General features: G+C 36.4%; 2 long non-coding RNA genes across 2 annotated transcripts in view; one reads left to right on the top strand and one right to left on the bottom strand.

Moving 5' to 3' along the window:
• Positions 1-3,801, bottom strand: part of LOC143254381 (uncharacterized) — a 49,988-nt gene extending 46,187 nt beyond the window's left edge. The window contains exon 1 of the long non-coding RNA XR_013030173.1: positions 3,558-3,801. This is a non-coding gene — a long non-coding RNA (uncharacterized LOC143254381). The remainder of the gene's footprint in view (positions 1-3,557) is intronic.
• LOC143254384 (uncharacterized) overlaps positions 3,736-19,470 on the top strand; it is a 61,241-nt gene continuing 45,506 nt past the window's right edge. The window contains exon 1 of the long non-coding RNA XR_013030176.1: positions 3,736-3,856. This is a non-coding gene — a long non-coding RNA (uncharacterized LOC143254384). The remainder of the gene's footprint in view (positions 3,857-19,470) is intronic.

Genomic DNA, 19,470 nt, shown 5'->3' with positions numbered 1-19,470 from the left:
AAACCTTTTCAATGAACAGTTAAACTCTCATGGATTCATGGTTTATCGTAGAGAAAGTTAACAGGTTAACTACCTTGAGGTTCACAAAGTACTAAATACCTTTTATGTTATACAGTACATAGCTACACTAGGTGCTGTTCACAATTACTGTGTAGTCGGCACTTTGGTTAGTCTATATAACTACCACTATTTTTAATAATTACCGAGTGGTTGTAGTTGCTTTTAATAACTATCGACACTGTTCCACTATTCACAGATACTGCGTGATCAACCTATACTGGACATAATTACTTTGTAGCAGTCTCTCTTAATTATTATTATGCAGTCACCCTAAATAACTATCAGTCTCGCACAGAGTCATCGCGCAGTCACTTCAAATAACTATCAGTGCCGCTAATAGTCATTGCACATGCATTCCAAATTACTATCAGCGCGGCTTGTAGTTATTGCGCAGTTACTCCAAACAACTATCAGTGCCGCTAATAGTAATCGTGCATTCTTTCCAATTAACTATAAGTGCCGCTAATAGTAATCGCGCAGTCTTTCCAATTAATTATAAGTGCCGCTAATAGTAATCGCGCAGTCACTCCAATTAACTATAAGTGCCTCTAATAGTATTCGTGCAGTAATTTCAAGCAGCTAACTACCCCGTTAATAGTTACTGCACGGTCACTCAAGAAACTATATATATATATATATATATATATATATGTGTGTGTGTTAAAATTAGGACACCCTATGAAAGCCTGTGTATTTTTGTAACATTTTTTGATATATAGGTATTTAATCTCAATTTTAACAATACTGAGAGATTACAGGAATATAACTAAACAATTAAAACTGAAGAAAAGACTTTTCAAGATCTTCTGTAAATGTAATTCTACCAAAATGCATATTCTAATTGAGGAAAAAGTTAGGACACCCTACCCCCCAATAGCTAGTGGTAACCCCTTTGGCTGAAATCACTGCAGTGAGACGCTTCTTGTAGTCATCTACCAGTCTCTGATATCGGTCTGAAGAAAGTTTGTCCCACTCCTCAATGCAGAATTCTTTCAGCTGTGAGATGTTTGAGGGGTTTCTTGCATGTACAGCCCGTTTCAAGTCACCCCACAGCATCTCAATGGGATTAAGATCTGGGCTTTGACTCGGCCATTCCAGGACTCTCCATTTCTTAGTTATTCAGCCAGTCCTTGGTGGATGTACTGGTATGTTTTGAGTCATTGTCGTGTTGCAGGGTCCAGTTCCGCTTCAGCTTTAATTTTCGTACAGATAGTCTCACATGATCCTTAAGCACCCTCTGATGCACGGTAAAATTCATGGTGGATTCTATGATTGTGAGCTGTTTAGGTCCTGCTGCAGTAAAGCAGCCCCAAACCATGACACTTCCACCTCCATGCTTCACAGTTGGTATGAGGTTCTTTTCCTGGAATGCTGTATTTGGTTTACGCTAAACATGCTCTCTGTTCTGGTGTCCAAATAATTCAATTTTGGACTTATCTGTCCACAGAACTTTATTCCAGAAGTCCTGGTCTTTGTCTACATTCTCTATGCAAACTCCAGTCTGGCTTTGCGGTTTTACTCCTTGCACACCTCCCATGCAAGTTAAACTTGTGCAGTCTCTTTCTGATTGTAGAGGCATGCACTTTCACGTCAACAGTAACCAGAGCCTGATCTTGGTCCCGTGATGACATGTTAGGGTGTTCGGAGACCTCTTTTAGCATCTTACGGTCTGCTCTCGGGGTGAACTTGCTTGGACGACCAGACCTGGGCATATTGGCAGTTGTTTTGAAAGCCCTCCACTTGTTGACTATTTTCCGGACAGTGGAATGGCTGATTTCAAAATCTTTTGGGATCTTTATAAGTCCCTTACCAGACTCATAAGCTGCTACAGTTTTCTTTCTGAAGGCCTCAAACAGTTATTTTTCTCTCACCATGGTGCTCACTCTCACTTCAACAGTTAGGAGCACACAAAACTAAATGTCTGAGGTTTAAATAGGGCAAGGCTTATTCAAAATGCTGAGTAACGATCTTCTAATCATGTGCACCTGGTGTGGTACACCTGTGTGTGAGTTGAGCAATTTTAAGTGGGAATAAATGTGGGGGTGTCCTAACTTTTTCCTCAGTTAGAATATGCATTTTTGTAGAATTACATTTACAGAAGAACTTGAAAAGTCTTTTCTTCAGTTTTAATTGTTTAGTTATATTCCTATAATCTCTCAGTATTGTTAAAATTGAGATTAAATATCTATATATTTAAAAATGTTACAAAAACACACAGGCTTTCATGGGGTGTCCAAACTTTTTCACATGACTGTAACTCTCAGAACTGTTCATAATTACCAGGTAATCACCTTGGATAATTCACGGCAGTGTTTATATTTAATTTCTAGTCACTACAGTGCTGCAGATAAAATTCTTTTTACTGTGCGGTCTATCTGAAACGTTTTTAGTGCCATTACACAAGGTACAAACTTTGTACGGCTATAACATGATTTAAAATCGAGGCAGTAACCAGAGTAACTATGGAAGAAAACTCGAATACGTGGCACCAGTTTTCTTTCCGTTTCACGTGTGTCAATTAGACGAGCTACAAAGGTTGATTTTAGTCGCACTCTGAGAGTACAAATCGACTAGCGCGAGTTGACTTTTGAAATACGGTAAATAATTTTATTGTGAGCATAACCGACTTCCGTGATGTGGTTTAAACAGCTGTTTAATTATAGTGTTGTTTACAAACACAAAGATCAGTACGATCCTATGTACACACCAGTCACGTCTCACACTTGTGGTTTAAACAGCTGGTTTAATTATAGTGCTGTTAATAAACACAAAGATTTGTAAGACCTCTATTAAGCCGGGAGACTGAAATGTAAACACCAGTCACGTCTCACAATTTTGGTTTAAACAGCTGGTTTAATTATAGTGTTTTTAAGAAACACAAATATTAGTACGACCTTATTTAGCCAGGTAGTATGTACACACCAGTCACGTCTTGTACTTGATATAATTTTTTTTTAACGTACACTTCTGCAACTTTCTGTGATTATTTTATTATATTTTAACGCTACTTGTGTTTTAACGTCAAAAACACGTGCTGTTTGCTTCACAGAACACCTGATTCTAAAATAGGAACATGACGAAATCAAAATAACAACGCAATTACACAAAATAAGTCATACAGATATGCTCATAGAAATAAAATGAGTCACAAGCGTAATTGTGGGAGGTAAGGCAGCTGCCTAATATCACAAAATGGGGCTTCCTGAAATTTGCGAAGATAATTAAAATCTGAAATCGATAATACTTTGCATTCTTGGACGAGAATTATATTATTACTATTTATTACGTACACTTAATAACAAGTTACTCTTAATAGCTCATAAAGTGTTTAGGAACGTCATCTCTGACGATTTCTATATGTTTAATCAAATCTGCTTTTTAATCAGGTAATACGTTTTACTGAAGTAACGAAGAAATCCTGTGTAACGTCACTGTCAACAATGACAGTAAAATACAGTAGAAACTATTCAAAGGAAATAAATGTTCTGTATACTTGCCCTCACTTCTTTTCAAAGTGCACACTGTTAAGCACGTGAAACGAAGCATGTGCAAAAACCTTGGCTTCTGTGTTAGGTGGATCCTTTTTAATCACGCCGATTACTTAAAGACCTGTCGATTGAACTTCCGCACTTTAATACTTACGAAGTCATTGAAAGAAGTCTGTAGTATGTTTCACGAGGCTTTGCAGAGAGCTTCCAGCAAACAAGTTTTTTTGTCTACTTGAGCGTAACCACATAAACACGCAAACACCACTCGGGAGTCGAGGGTATACAGAAAACCGAAAGCGTCAAGTTAGGTGAGTCGATTACACAAAAGTGGGTATTACAGTGAGTAACGGAGGTCCTGGTAAATTATATATTAACACTAGAACCGTGTTTGTTTATTATTATTGTACTGTTTTAAAGCAAACGCGACCCCGAAATAAGCTCGAAGTTACTATAATTTATAGTTACAATACTTGTCTCTAGTGTAGTTTTGATGTGTCCCAGTTGATGTCAGAGCAGTTTCCGATATAAGCACTGTTCATGAGCAGGCTGATGTCTGTAATATTTAACGTAAAACATTTTACAAAGTACTTCAGGATCGCATCAAAACACAAGCCAGAGAAACGACCTGCAGGACAGACAGACATACTGTGTGTTATTTAACGGAGTGATAGTTTAGCGATTTTCCACTTTTCTAGTCCGGATTGTGGTAATCCAAAGTAATATATATTTACAGCAGACATGTTCTACTGGACTCTACTTACTAAATTTCAAGGAAATCAATTAATAAATGGCCCAACACGTCGAGGTGGTTTAGGTACTCGATTCGTAATCTGAAGGTCGCGGGTTCGAATCTCCGTCACATCAAACATGCTCGCCATTTCAACCGTATGGGCGTTATAATGTGACGGTCAGTCCAACTATTCGTTGGTATAAGAGTAGCCCAAGAGTCGCCGGTGGGTGGTGTTGACTAGCTGCCTTCTCTCTAGTCTTATACTGCTAAATTAGGGACGACTAGCGCAGATAGTCCTCGAGTAGCTTTGCGCGAAATTCAAAAGAAACCAAACCAATTTAATTAAAAACACCTCAGATGTAAAAAAACAAAAAAAGTCGCGGCCTAAAAAGGATTAGTCGTGAAGACTTAAATGAGTGATATCAAAATTAGCGGTCAATGTGGCAGCTACACTTATAGTGCTGATTATAGTTTTACAGTAAACATTCGTTCATTTGGTGTGAAATACGCTATAAGTGTAGCTACCAGTTTGGCCGCTAATTTTGATATCACTGTTTTAAGTCGCAAGCTGAATCCTTTTTTTGTGCGCACCATATATTTTTTTTTCACAACTAATGCGTTTTAAATTCGGTAATTTTATATACATGGATCGGGAAGTTTCATGAATCATGAACACTCATTGTCTGCTTGACTTATAGATTCGCTCTAAGTAGGAAACTTGGAATATTTGGATGTATATATTGGTAGTATGAATATGAAAGTACAAATATTTGTATGAACTATCAAGAGTGAAGGAGAAGAATTTATAATATGGAAAGGAAGACTTGATGCTTTAGGACTCAGTGGCAAGTGGTGAAACTTTTCTATATAAACTTATTACGTATTTATTTCATCTTTATATATTGGTATGCTGTCTTTCTAAATTTATCACTTATTCTGATTGTTTGTTTGTTTTGAATTTGGTGCAAAGCTACACGAAGGCTATCTGCGCTAGCCATCCCTAATTTAGCAGTGTAAGACCAGAGGGAAGGCAGCTAGTCATCACCACCCACCGCCAACTCTTGGGCTACTCTTTTATCAACGAATAGTGGAATTGACTGAACGTTATAACGCCCCTACGGCTGAAAGGGCGAGCATGTTTGATGTGACGGGGATTCGAACCCACGACTCTCGATTACGAGTCGGGTGCCTTATCCATCTGGGCATGCCGGGTCGTTACTTATTCTGAACATTGGCAGTTTCCTAATAGCATTTAATCTAGAAAGCCGTAAAGCTGGTATGCTTCTAGCTAGCTAGTTTAAGCTAGTTAGTCGTTAGTTTGAGGTCACACCTGTTTTATCCACGGAATTTATGGTTGTAATGCTCTACACTGTGCAAAAATGTAGACAGCAGTGACCTTCAATGGTAGGTAAGGTGATACCTAGATGTTACAGACTCTCCATGCTTGAGCGAGAATGAGCAGTCACATGGATAGAGCTAATTGCTTAAGTCAACTGTGAAGTGTTAGTTGCTTTGGGCCAGTTTAATGTTACATGTGAAATTCGGAACATTGAATTTAGTGTGTTTGTGTTCTGAATTTCATGCAAAGATACACCAGCACTATCTGCTCTACCAGTTCCTAATTTAGCATTGTAATACAAGAGGGAAGGCAGCTAATTATCACCACACATCGTTGACTAATGGGCTGCTCTTTCGTTAACGAATAGTGGAATTGACCGTCAGGTTATAACGCCCCTATGGTTGAAAGATCAAACATGTTTAAGATGACGGGGATTCAAACCTGCGACCCTCAGGTTACGGGACTGGCGTCTCGTAGATTATTTCAGCCTAATGAGTTTTACATAATAGTGTTAAGTGACAATTCACAATCCAAAGTAAGTATATGCATTGTTTTTGTATTTTTTCTTATACCCGTTCTCTTTATTCCATTCTCAGGAACACAGATGTTCAGATACGTACCACAGGTATCTGTTAATTTCAGCATTATTAATACGAAAGTACAGTATTTTGTTTGAATATTCAAATGCGTTCATAATAATATAGAAAGGACGACTTAATTATCTGGCACACTGTGACTGTTCCTTACGTGTACACAAGGAATATCCAGTGAAATGATGAAACACCATCTTAACCTTACTGTGAGGTTTGTGTGATGAAGTAATACAAAGTGGTAATTGTGAAGTATTGTGTCGCTTTGAAGTGAACTGTTCATACCTTGCTAAGCGGTAGTGTAGGTAGTGTAATTTTGACCGATAGCTCAGTCAGGATATTTAAAGATACACAGTATTGCTTTGTAGTAGATGTTTATCAGATCTTAGCCTGTTCAAGAAGCCAATTCCATTGCTCTAGGAATAATATTTGCTTCTCAGTGGATAGAAATGAGAAAACGTTGATGGTATAACGACAATACGTTGTGTTGCAGAATTTTCTCTTTAATGCTGATGGAGGTGTTGCCCTTTACTTCTACTCTTATGTTATTTGAACTTAAAAAAGGCCTCTTGTAGTTGAAATAGACTATCCCACAACCCTAAGGAATTATGACCAAGAGGAAGAGTTGGTTGCTAAAGGAAGATGGTTGGACGAGAGGGTTGTCAAGTCTCAAAGAAGTCCTCTTCTGTACAATAGAGTTTTGTTGAAAAGGTCAATGGCTTCTATTTCATTGCAGTCAACAACTCAGAAAGAAGAAATAACAATGTCTTATGTACCAAAAATGGCTGTTCGTGCTTCTCCCCGACCCCTGCTAGTACAGCAGTAAGTATACGGATTTACAACGCTAAAATAAGGGGTTCGATTCCCTCGGTGGGCTCAGCAGATAGCCCCATGTGGCTTTGCTATAAGAAAAACACACACACAAACACACATGCTCTTTCCCTGAGGTTCAACCTCAGTGTGAAGGAAGTGCAGATACTCAGTAACCTTCATGATTATATGGCATAAGGCGAGTTTTCATTCTAGTGGTTTGGTCTGTATAGGACTCTCAAACCTTTGTCAACCAGATTAACCCAACTCTAGTTCTTGTCAGAACTATTCAAGAGTAATGGAAAGAGATTAGTGATGCCATTAGTGGACAACATCTACTAACAGGAGATGTCTTACTGGTAGACAATATCGTGGACGTCCAGTGGGAAAATAGGTGAATCATACAGCAATGGTGAGCCTCTGCAAGCAAGGAGTTATATCGCTGAGGCAAATGTTGATTATGAAGGAATCTGTGGTTACACAGAGTTGATGGGTAAATTGGTTCCCTAGACTAGGATTAGCATGTACAAAAATCAATGTTCCTTAGAGTGCTTCCCTTACTGTGTCTGCAGCATTGAGAACACCTTGGTCAGGTAATGGTCAAGAAGTCATGATGAAAGAATTTTGACCATGACCAATGTTCAAGGGTGTATTAAAGGAAGACATAAACCCTTTTCTTAAACTTTTCAGGTAGTTTTCTGCTTAAGGTTAAAGGGTGCAGTCTTAGACTGTATTAAACATTTGAGTAGTTGCAACTTTGTGATTATGAGACAGTTATTGTCAATGCGCATCAAAGGTTTGATCTATTGGAAGATCAATCAACTAATTGGGTGAAATTCAAGGCTTGGAAGAAGGAGAGAGCTTAGTCATCTACATGGACGATTTGCATCACTGACACAGGAAGGGTTATCCTAGAATGGCTTTGATGGATGACCACGATATACTTCCTAATAAGTTTGTGGAAGAACTACCCAGTGAAATGATAAGGCACCACCTTCCTCTTACTTTACATTTGTGTGATGATGCAGTACAAAGTGGTAACCTTGAAATAGTTAAAAAAGAGGAAGAAGGCTGCTGTTAAACGGATAATCCTGTCCGGATACCAACATCTTGCCAAACTCAGACCCAGCTCAAGACTAACCATCTACCTATCTACATATTCTTGTAATTTGATGCAACCAGAGTCGTTTCCAATCAGTGGACAAGATAATATATTTCTTTTCTTCATGGTTTATATGCTACATCCTATGTTGATTGTGCCTTGTATTGGATATCATCTAAAAAGGGAAGAGTAAATATTTTAATTTACCTTTGGAGCATAGATAAGGTTATTGAATTCTAATAATTGCTCAGCAAGTTAAGGAAAGTCAACAACAGATGGTGAACAGTGCTACTTTAATTTCAGAAAACTAATGAAACCCTAGGTTGGTCCACTGATTTATGGAAGCGCAAGAAAGAGCTTACACTGAAAGTTTGGGTTGTCAGCACAGCTCTTATGGGGCTGGGTGGTTCTTAATATATGGCTGTAAGAGTACAAAGTCAAGAGTTAGAATTTCTAGTTCATAAAAGAGCGGATAAAACACTTATAGATTTTAATGTTGACAAAACTTTCACTGTGGTGATGTAGTAGATGTGAATAGAGGGGTGATTCTCTTACAATTTCAGTGAGGTTTTACTCGTAGGTTAAAGGTAGTAATTTAACAACCTTGTTTCTAACATTTGTATCTCTGGAATGATTATAATGCAGTGCAGTGCAACAGGTAAAATGGTTTTCCATTGGAGAGTTATATGATGTTAGCATGACTGGACACAGCTCTATTAGGCTTCTTGAGTGCATGTATGAAATAAGGTGTTTTATTTCCTGAAAGCAAGAGTATTAGCTCATGTAGTTATTTGTCCAATGAAATATGACATCCTGAATTTGTTCTGCAAATATGAATCATTGGATATCAGCTTCTCTACAATGGTCATTAACACAGTGAGTAAAGTGCAAGTAACCAGTTTGTGGTACAGTTAGACTTGTCATTGTTTCATCACATCTGAAGATCACTAGTTGAGGATTGTGATGATGATCTAGACCTCAGTGTCTTGTTGGTTGAATATAGCAATACGTTTGTGGGACCAGAAGGCCAGTTGGAACGAATAGCAATAACTTAGCATCAAACAGCCAAAGTTAAAATGCATCTAATTAAGCAATTGTTATGAAGTCTTTCCTGAAGCACTAAACATTTAGCAGACACTGAAGTACAAATTTTAAAGCAGTATTCTTTTCTTTCCCAACAACTGGTGGATATTGTTAGGTACAGTGTTATAACACCTTATATGATCACCATTCATTATAATGAGTTAAGACTGTATCACTACAGAAATATGAAATCAGATGATAAATTATCAGTTATGTGTTTGTGTGTTTTTCGTATAGCAAAGCCACAAAGGGCTATCTGCTCAGCCCACCGAGGGGAATTGAACCTCTGATTTTAGCGTTGTAAATCCGGAGACATACCGCTGTACTAGCGGGGGGCAAATTATCAGTTAATACGAACATTTTACATAACTGAAGATGATATGTAGGAGTTCGAAAACTCAGTTTAAATGATACTGTAACCCTTACTTTCTGGACTACTGATTGGTTTTCTGTGACATTTTGTGGAAATCATTTAATATAAGTTGATGAGGAGGATAATAACCAGTCATGATTTTTGCTAGATTTTTCCTGATACTCCTGAAGACCATATAACTTTCCCACTTTCAGTTATAGGTTTCTTTTTTAAAGGTTTATTAACACGTATTGGGCCCGGCATGGTCAGGTGGGTTAAGACGTTCGACTCGTAATCCGAGGGTTGCGGGTTCGAAGTTAATTTTTTTTCCATTTTGTCACTTTTATAACTGATATCTTACAGAAACCTTTACCAAACTGTACTTTGTGAAACTTCACGGACGCGTGTTTGGTCAAGTAAAATTCTAAGCAATTACAGTAAATTGATTCAATGGTAAATAGAAATTACTGAATTCGTTTTAGCGTTCGATGACTCAGTATCAAAATTCCAAAACTCTTGAGCCATTTAAAAAGATTAGGGCGAATTTTCGTGAAAGGAAGCGCACTAAAAAGTTATATATTTGTGTGAATATATATATATATATATATATACTGCTTAAAAGAAACTGAATATTGACCTGTGATGAATCGTGAACAACTTGCTGATCTTTAGAAATGTTAGAACTCGTCCTCTTTGACGTTTATTTAGCACACAAAGCACATACCACATGATTGTGCTGTTAGAATGTTCTTTTCAATATAATATTAATACGTACGCAATGTTATCCCTAATACAGTTAATGAATCCATTTGTTTTTAATTAATTAAAAGGCAGCGTAAATGTGAAAGAGAGAACAAGTACATATATATAAAGGCGAATAGTGTTAACACCTTGTGTTAGTTACAAAGATACACACACATATTATATATATATAATATAGATAGTTGAACGAGTGGAAGAGTTAGGTTTATGAATAAATGAGCAGTATATATATATATGTAAATATATATATTTACATAGAGACAAAGAATCAGATAAAAGTCATCAAATCCTGTTTGTTTATGTCATCGTATATCAAATGTTAAACCATATATGTAGCTGCATTTTATATTGTCTTCCATATGAGACTCAAACGTTAATTAATATACATGTAAAGATTCTATGTTATTGTATTTATCTTTCTTGCTGGTGTTCTTTGGTCAAATAAATTATAATTCCATTATTGCTACGAAAACGTTTTATTTACACAAGTCAAACCATTGTACTTTTTATCCAAGAACAAATCCAAATTTAATTATCCTTGAAGATCTGTAGAATGACATGAGTTTATACTTTTGACCACGTGTTTAGTGCCTTCTGTTTGCGTTTTTTTGATTTGTCATTCAGTTCAAACCGACAGCGATCGCTTTGCGTTCGCTTTACGCAACAGATATACATTTCCAAGAGAAACACGACGGTACTTTTCTGATCTTAGTGGAAAAGTTAAGCCAGATATATGTCATATACCTTCTTGGACAGTCATACACTTCTAGCACGTGTGAAAAAATAAGCATCAGATCTGCACGTGTTTACGTGCATTTAACGTTCGTTCAAGAAATATATATATATTTTTAATTAAGTGATAGGAATAATATTTCCAAAAGTAAAGTATCTCATAGTTCAGCTATGGAGTATTTGTTGTGTCATGAACTATTTTACACTTTGTATAACAGATATTAACAAATAATGGCACATTATTTTATGTACGTAACTAGAGCAAACATGACTATTTATTGATTAAACTGATTAATTATTCTCCAAATTTAAGTCTAAATAAAGCTATTACAATATACGCAATAGTCATCAACAGTCTTCAGCACATATTGTCTAATGCTATTAAATGCAAAAAGTATTAAGTTGTTTGGATTGTTTTGAATTTCGCGCCAAGCTACTCGAGGACTATCTGCGCTAATCGTCCCTAATTTAGCAGTGTAAGACTAGAGGGAAGGTAGCTAGTCATCACCACCAACCGCCAACTCTTGGGCTACTCTTTTACCAACGAATAATGGGATTGACCATCACATTATAACGTCCCACGGCTGAAAGGGTTAGCATATTTGGTGTGACGCGAGGATTCGAATCCGCGACCCTCGGATTACGAGCTGAGTGCCTTAACCACCTGACCATGCCGGACCAAAAGTATTCAGATCTTGAAAATTCTAAACCACCGAACTGAATACATCCTGATCTCTGCTCCCCCCAGTGGTACAGCTATAAATCGGGTTTCGATACCTGTGGTGGGCAGAGCACAGATAGCTTATTATATAGCTTTGTGTTTAATTCCAATTAATCAATCAATCCTGATCTAAGTATTTGAAATTTGCACCTATTTGATTTTTATATTTGGCGCAAAGCTACTCGAAGGTATTGTCAAGAGACAATGGATAAAGGAGAATATGGCAATATGTTCATTTTTTCTTATTTATTATCAATATTAATCTGCTTTCAATTTCTTCTTTACCGAATGTTCAGGGCATTCATTGTCGATGATGGCTGCAGCGATTTTTTTTGCCCATTTTTCTCAGCATCTACTATGTTAAAAATCTTGTTTATTTCGGGAAACTAGGCAGTTGATGACGTCCATCTTTGCACTTGTGGTATGTTTTGTTTCGCAGTCAAGGTATTTGTGGTTATTTTGTAAAATCTTGTGATGTAAGAGTTATTTATCTTGATGACATTAATGTTGAGGAAAGGGAGCGTATTATATTTGATTAACCGAGACTCCCACTGTCCCTCTCTACTATCTAGCAAAACCACAGCCAAGGGAACTGGCTTGGATATATCGGTTGAGGCCTGGCATGGCCAAGCGCGTAAGGCGTGCGATTCGTAATCCGAGGGTCGCGGGTTCGCGCCCGCGTCGCGCCAAACATGCTCGCCCTCCCAGCCCTGGGGGCGTTATAAAGTGACGGTCAATCCCACTATTCGTTGGTAAAAGAGTAGCCCAAGAGTTGGCGGTGGGTGGTGATGACTAGCTGCCTTCCCTCTAGTCTTACACTGTTAAATTAGGGACGGCTAGCACAGATAGCTCTCGAGTAGCTTTGTGCTAAATTCCAAAACAAACAAACAAACAAACAAATATATCAGTTGGTTCTAACATTGATAGTCACTGTGGGATTAGATGGCGTCTGGTTAGTTGGTATATGAATCCTGAAATTTTGTTTTCAGTGTGTGTCCAAATTATAAATATGTCCTCAGTATATCTCAGGAAACTCATAGGTTTCAGAGCGGATGTTATTTTTATAGTGTTCCATGTCGAAGTTACTGATTAGTTAAGATTAGGGTGAGCTCGTGGCTTGTTGGTGTCTGCAGTATTTTCATTTGGTTGAAAGAAATTTCTGTTGGTACAAAAATTGAAGTTTGTGGTTATGAAAATTGTTACTCTTTGCACTTTTTTCAAGAATGTGTTGGTTTTATTTGTGTGCTTTTCTTATAGCAAAGTCACATCGGGCTATCTGCTGAGCCTACCGAAGAGAATCGAACCTCTGATTTTAGCGTTGTAAATCCGTAGATTTACCGCTGTACTAGCGAGAGGCGTGTTGTTTTTAAGCTATTAGCTTATTTTAAGATATGCTGTAATAGAAAATAGGTTGGATAAACTAAAATTGATTATTGTGGCTGTTTTAACAATTCTATAAAGTCGACTGAATTTGTACTACAGGAGAACGCTTTACCGGACAGCGGTTAGTTTACAAACTTACAACGTTAAAATCCGTGGTTCATTTCCTTTTGGTGAACATAGCAGATAGTCAAATGTGGCTATGTTATAAAACAATAAAACAAACAAATGAACAAGACTTACTGTTTAATATAAAGAAATGACACCTAGCTTGTGTACTGACCACTGTGGGACACAGAGAACAGCCCTGTGTGATATGGTTCTTGTATTAACATCTGTTCGTTGGTTTTCCTTGATCCTTTTAATGAATTTTTGGGAAGTTGGTTATGCTCTCTTTCTCTGTTTTGCTATTGGATTAGGTTCTCTCTTTTCGTATTGACTATTTTCATCTGAAGTGTTCTCCATTATTACTTTTGTCCATAAACTTGTTTTTGTGTTTATTATTAAGATCTTTAATTTTTTTTTTCTGTTAGGGCGAGATTACGTTTCATGTGTTTCTGGATTGCCAACTTTAGTTGGATTGTAAATTTTTATTTTTCTAATTCTTCTGTAAGTTGTATTATTTTCTGGTTATAGATCTATCTGTAAGCCATCATGTGCTAGAACGACATTTAGTTCTCTACTTAGAGTAGTGTTTCTAGTTATTCTTTACATAAATTTATTATCGTGCATTGATTAGCTTAAGATTTTCGCCTGTAAAAACACAATATATTTTTTAAAAAGCACATTTGTCTCTTCTCGATTAATGTTTTAACAATAATGAAAATTTAATTCTCTAGATTGGACGCTGCCTAGTGGTTAGCCTGCTTGAGTGTGCATCTGTACTTTCAGATATAAATGCTATTCGGTTTTAGTAACCGTGCAGGTTGTGGGTATTGCAGAGAAGCTGACTTCCCATTGGTTAGTAATTCAAGGCTTGAAACGACAAAGTCAGAACTGGTCTATGTGTCATACGAAGAAGTTTTCAGGTTAAAAGTAACAAATACTCAGTTTTGTGCTTTGATTCAAAATGATTTTAACGGATACCGCAGCTAGTTCTAAACTTAAAGAAATCTTTGTCAGACGTAGAAGTTTATGTGAAACAATCACAACTGATTTTTAAGCCTTAAGTTAACCTTATAGCTAGTATGAAGAAATAGTTTTAAAGTTCATCTTCAAAGTTTATACATTGTTTAACTACCTAGGAACAATCCATAGCCAGCTAAGAACAAATTTAAATGTTACTGTATAAAGACGATTTCGTCAACAGGAAGTACAGTTCATTTGTTTACGAGAACGTAAGTGCTCTTGGTATGAGAAGTGCTATTTTTAGTGGTCTCACGTATTTTGTTGTCTCTTTCATTTAAACACTCATACAAACAACAATGACTAATTTTATATCTATGCAAATGACACACCAATAAGACCAAAATTATAAATAAACAATAACATTGGAATATAGTGTTTCTTATTATGATGACGTTTTACTACAATTGTATCATAAACAGAGTAGTTATTCTGACTGATTGACAGTAGCGATACGGTGCTGTGAGAGTGAATATTCACTTTAAACTAGTTTTAATTTTATCTAATTCTTTAAGAGAGACGAACGTATTTCAGATTTGAAGATTTTGAAAGTGACTACTGAACAAATTATTTACAAATAATACAAATACAAATAATATTATAGGTATACACAAATACATAAAAATAATTTATTCCGTAATAACTACCAAAGGTCGCTTTCTTCTAGGAGCAATACATCATAAATGAACGAAAAATTGTTCCAACAATAACATTTTTCAACATTTTCTTTTCTACGAGAAAGAACTATCCTTCTACGAGAGACAACGATGGATATTTTTCCCTAAAGCGATTCTGTAAGAGTAACCCGAATTTCAGGGTGAATATAAAAAAAATCTAGTGGCTCGGCATGGCCAGGTGGTTGAGGCACTCGACTCGTAATCTGAGGTTCGCGGGTTCGAATCCCCGTCACACCAAACATGCTCGCCCTTTCAGCCGTGAGGACGTTATAACGTGACGGTCAATCCCACTATTCGTTGGTAAAAGAGTAGCTCAAGAGTTGGCTGTGGGTGCTGATGACTAGCTGCCTTCCCTCTAGTCGTACACTGCAAAATTAGAGACGACTAGTGCAGATAGCACTTTTATTGCTTTGGGCGAAATTCTGAAACAAATAAGGAAGTTTCACGTTTGATTAGTTTTTAAATTATTTTGAAACCTCAATTATAATATATTTTTTTGTTTTTTTACAAAACCAAATAGCAGTTTAACTAAATATACACGTATATTTACGTAGAACCAGGTAGAAATACTTCAAGCAGTCAAATTGATGTTCAAATTAAACTCTTGAAAGAACTGCCATAGCTGGAGCTTAGTAATTTGACTTAATTACCATCTCGAGGTATACGCACGTGCCTCGTGAAATGTGTAACTGCCTTACTAACTTATCTGTAAGACACATTTTACATAATAAAACTTTGGAGAAGTCTTTCCAAAGCGCTTCTGGCATGAAGAACAATCAATGTATCTTATGTTTGTTTTACTGACAACCAAACCGAGATTAGCTTAAAAAAATATGAAGCCCAAATCTTAGCTGAAAATAAGAAAGAAAACAAAACGAACATTTCGTTAATCAACTAAAAAATGCCAAATGAAAATTTGTAGTTTTTTAGGCATTTGATGTATTAGCGATTATTTAATATTTTCAGGTACATCTGATATACCTACACCTGATAAATTTGTTTGAAACTCATATTGTGAATTAAAATTAATTTGAAGTTTACAATACCTGTCGCAAGCGTAAAATAAGAACTCTTCTCCGTACTTATAATTTACGAGTAAACTGTTTTTAACATGAAAACAATAACCCATCACATCAAACATGCTCGCCTTTTTAGTCGTGGGGGCGTTATAAAGTTACGGTCAATTCCTTTATTCGTTGGTGAAAGAGTAGCCCAAGAGTTAGCGGTGGGTGGTGATGACTAACTGCCTTCCCTCCAGTCAAATTCAAAAACAAACAAAAAAATAAAAACAATAACCTAATACATACGTATATGTCTCAGTATTCTATAAAATATTTATCAGGAAGATTTTGTTACATTTGAGGTTCTACACTCGAGAGATATATAGTAATCTTGTGAATAGTAAGGTCTAATTTTTTAGTGTTATAAGCCTTCAGAATGATCGCTCAGCCACTTGAGGGGGTTGTTTAATGTATTTCTCTATCTTATGATTGTTCATTGATTGATTACTTTCGTTTGACATAATTGGTTTGTTTTTAATTTCGCGCAAAGCTACACGAAGGCTATCTGTGCTAGCTGTCCCTAAATTGGCAGTGTAAGAATAGTCATCACCACCAACCGCCAACTCTTTTACCAACGAATACTGGGATTGACCATAATATTATAACACCTCCACGGCTGAAAGGGCGAGCATGTTTGGTGTGACGTGGATTCGAACCCGCGACCCTTGGATTACGAGTCGAGTGCCTTATCCACCTGGTCGTGCTGGGCCGGTTTGACATGATAATTCTCGTTCTTTAATTCTGATGCAGATCTTATGATTAGAAAAATTATTCAATTACATATTTTATGTATTATTAGAAAATGCGTAAATTTACATCCGTTTTATGTAGATCATTAGATGATACTTTAACTTAAGTTTTAGCGAAAAAGCTACATAACAGGCTATGTTTGTTCTGTCCACTACGGGAAATCAAGTTGCTGATTTTAGCGTCATAAATGTAACGATGATCCACTGAGGGACTAATGTGTTTTCTCTCTTTAAGGATTATTTGATGAAATTAATATTTTTTATTAGTTTAAGTAATAATTACTTTAGCGAGTAGGGATTATTGTATCTGTTTTAAATAAATTTTTATTTGTTATTTAAATTTAATAAAATTTTAATATATATTACTAAATATCTTTGCGTTACAATTTAAAATGTACTCAAATTTGAATCTAAGATACTTCCAAAGTTAATTATTAATGTTAAAACGTCTATTCAAGGAACAGATTTAGTCACTTAAATGAGCTGACTGCTAACAAATTAAAACGTTACATTTTATATTTATCACATGACAGGTCGTTATCACGTGATCTAAATTTGATGAAATTACCATTGTTATTCTTCAAGCTTTTAAGCCTTGACATAATTGTAAATAAATATGCCTTTGAAAAGTCAAATATTTGCACAACAGGAGTGACTTTTTTTTGTGTGTGTGTGTGTGTGCGAAAAGCAAGCGTTTTTATTTTCAAGCGTTCAGCCTTGGCAAGTAGCACAACGCAAAATACATGTCTCTTTAAGACCAAACAGTTTCAGGTTTGTACTGGTTGGGTTCACGTCTAAATCATTAGCAGTTCCTAGAAAAATTGAAAGAAACCTCGCGCACCTTTGTTTATTGTTCGTTATCTGAATGTTACTATAAGTGTATTTAAAAAAATGCACAAAAAATTCTCGACACGCAATGAAATATTTGAAATGTCACGATATTTACCTCACGAAATGGGGATCTTTGTAATGACAATATATCCATATAAGTCGTGCTTCTCTGGTGTATTTCTCCCTATGTCACAGAATTGACCTAACGAAGTGAATGTGTAAATGGTACTGTCATTCAATTTTAAAATGAACAAGTTTTCTATCACGAAATATTTCATTTAAAAAGTAGTTTATAACTTCAGCTGCTCTGGTAGGTTCGAATATGTTGCGATTACTTAATGCACTGATGATATTCGCAATGTCAAACCGATTATTCTCCAACTTTAAATCATGAAATATCATTGCATGTTTCTGAATTTCGGCCGTATTCAGGAGTACGTTATTGATCGCTTCAAATCTGCACCTCCCGTAATTTCAAATATTTCTACTTGTCTGCACTTTAGACTATTTCTGTTGGGTCTTTTTGACTAGAAAGATGACGTTTTTGGGAGCAAACGGCTCCACAGTCACGTGGGAAGGGGGAACAGTAATCGATTTTTAAGTGGTTTTGGTTTGTTTTGAATTTCGCGCAAAGCTACACGAGGGCTATTTGCGCTAGTCGTCCCTTAATTTAGCAGTGTAAGACTAGAGGGAAGGCAGCTAGTCATCACCATCCACCGCCAACTTTTGGGCTACTTTCTTACTCACGAGTAGTGGGATTGACCGTCACATTATAGTGCCCCCACGGCTGAAAGGGCGAGCATGTTTAGTGTGATAGGGATTCAAACCTGCGACCCTCGGATTACGAGTAGAGTGCCTTAACCACCTTAACCATGCCGGGTCCTCTTAAGTGGTCTCCGATTGATGGAACTTAAAGGAGGTAACTTTGGCTGCGTCGTTTAGTGAAGTTACTTCACTGTAAAGTCTAGTTTTTGCGATTAAAAATCTTCGAAAGAGAAGTTAGCGACTTAGTTACTGTCTCCCACTTGTTATAATTTATTTGTACATGGTAGCAGGTTGAATAAAACTTTGTGTTTTCTGACATATTTCTTTGGCCGAAGTTGGAAAATAATATTTTTTAAAATATTTTCTCTGTAAAAAAACTCTAATACCTGCGTCTTTATTCACAGAGTTTTGTTATTGTATCATATTTCGTTATTATCATAATTCCCCCCACCTTTGACTATATCAACAGGGCACCTTTCAGTTAATAAAACACCGAAGCAGTCCTCCTGTTATTACAGAGATAACAAACCTACATGTATCTTATCTAGAGAACCAAGAACACCACACGTGTCATATTGTGATGAGGAAATTGAATGACAGATAGAGATATATCCGTTTTATCTTTAAATAGATTGAACCAGCTCTTCTAAAGCTACTTAGTTGATTATTTAGAAAGTTGTACGTTCTAAATGGACACTTTAGAACACTTTTACAAAACCCGACTCTAAAAAGACAATTTTCGACAATCGACTTGATTTTTATAGCACCAAAAGTAATTTATTAGCTCTTCTAACAAAGCTAATCTCAGGCTCGCTCTCTTTTACTTAGACGCTCATTTTATCATTGGCTCGTGCTAAGGTCTGAAACCATTCAGAATGAACGACAACGTCATACTCTCTTCAGGCGTATGTAACAAAATTGACTTAATGAGGGATTCTTAGCTTAGCATTTTCTTTCACTCGTATTAATAGTTTTTTTCTTAATATAGCTCTTAATAACAGCACGGGTAAGCTTATTTGTTTTTGGATTTCGCGCAAAGCTACAATGAATTGGATTTGAGTGTTATGGCTGTTTGGGAATATAACGCGATCGGAAACTTTTGGAACAGCTCAA

This window comes from Tachypleus tridentatus, chromosome 6, assembly GCF_004210375.1.
Source record: "Tachypleus tridentatus isolate NWPU-2018 chromosome 6, ASM421037v1, whole genome shotgun sequence".
Taxonomy (NCBI): Eukaryota; Metazoa; Arthropoda; class Merostomata; order Xiphosura; family Limulidae; genus Tachypleus; species Tachypleus tridentatus.
This window is presented reverse-complemented; position numbering and strand designations above follow the sequence as displayed.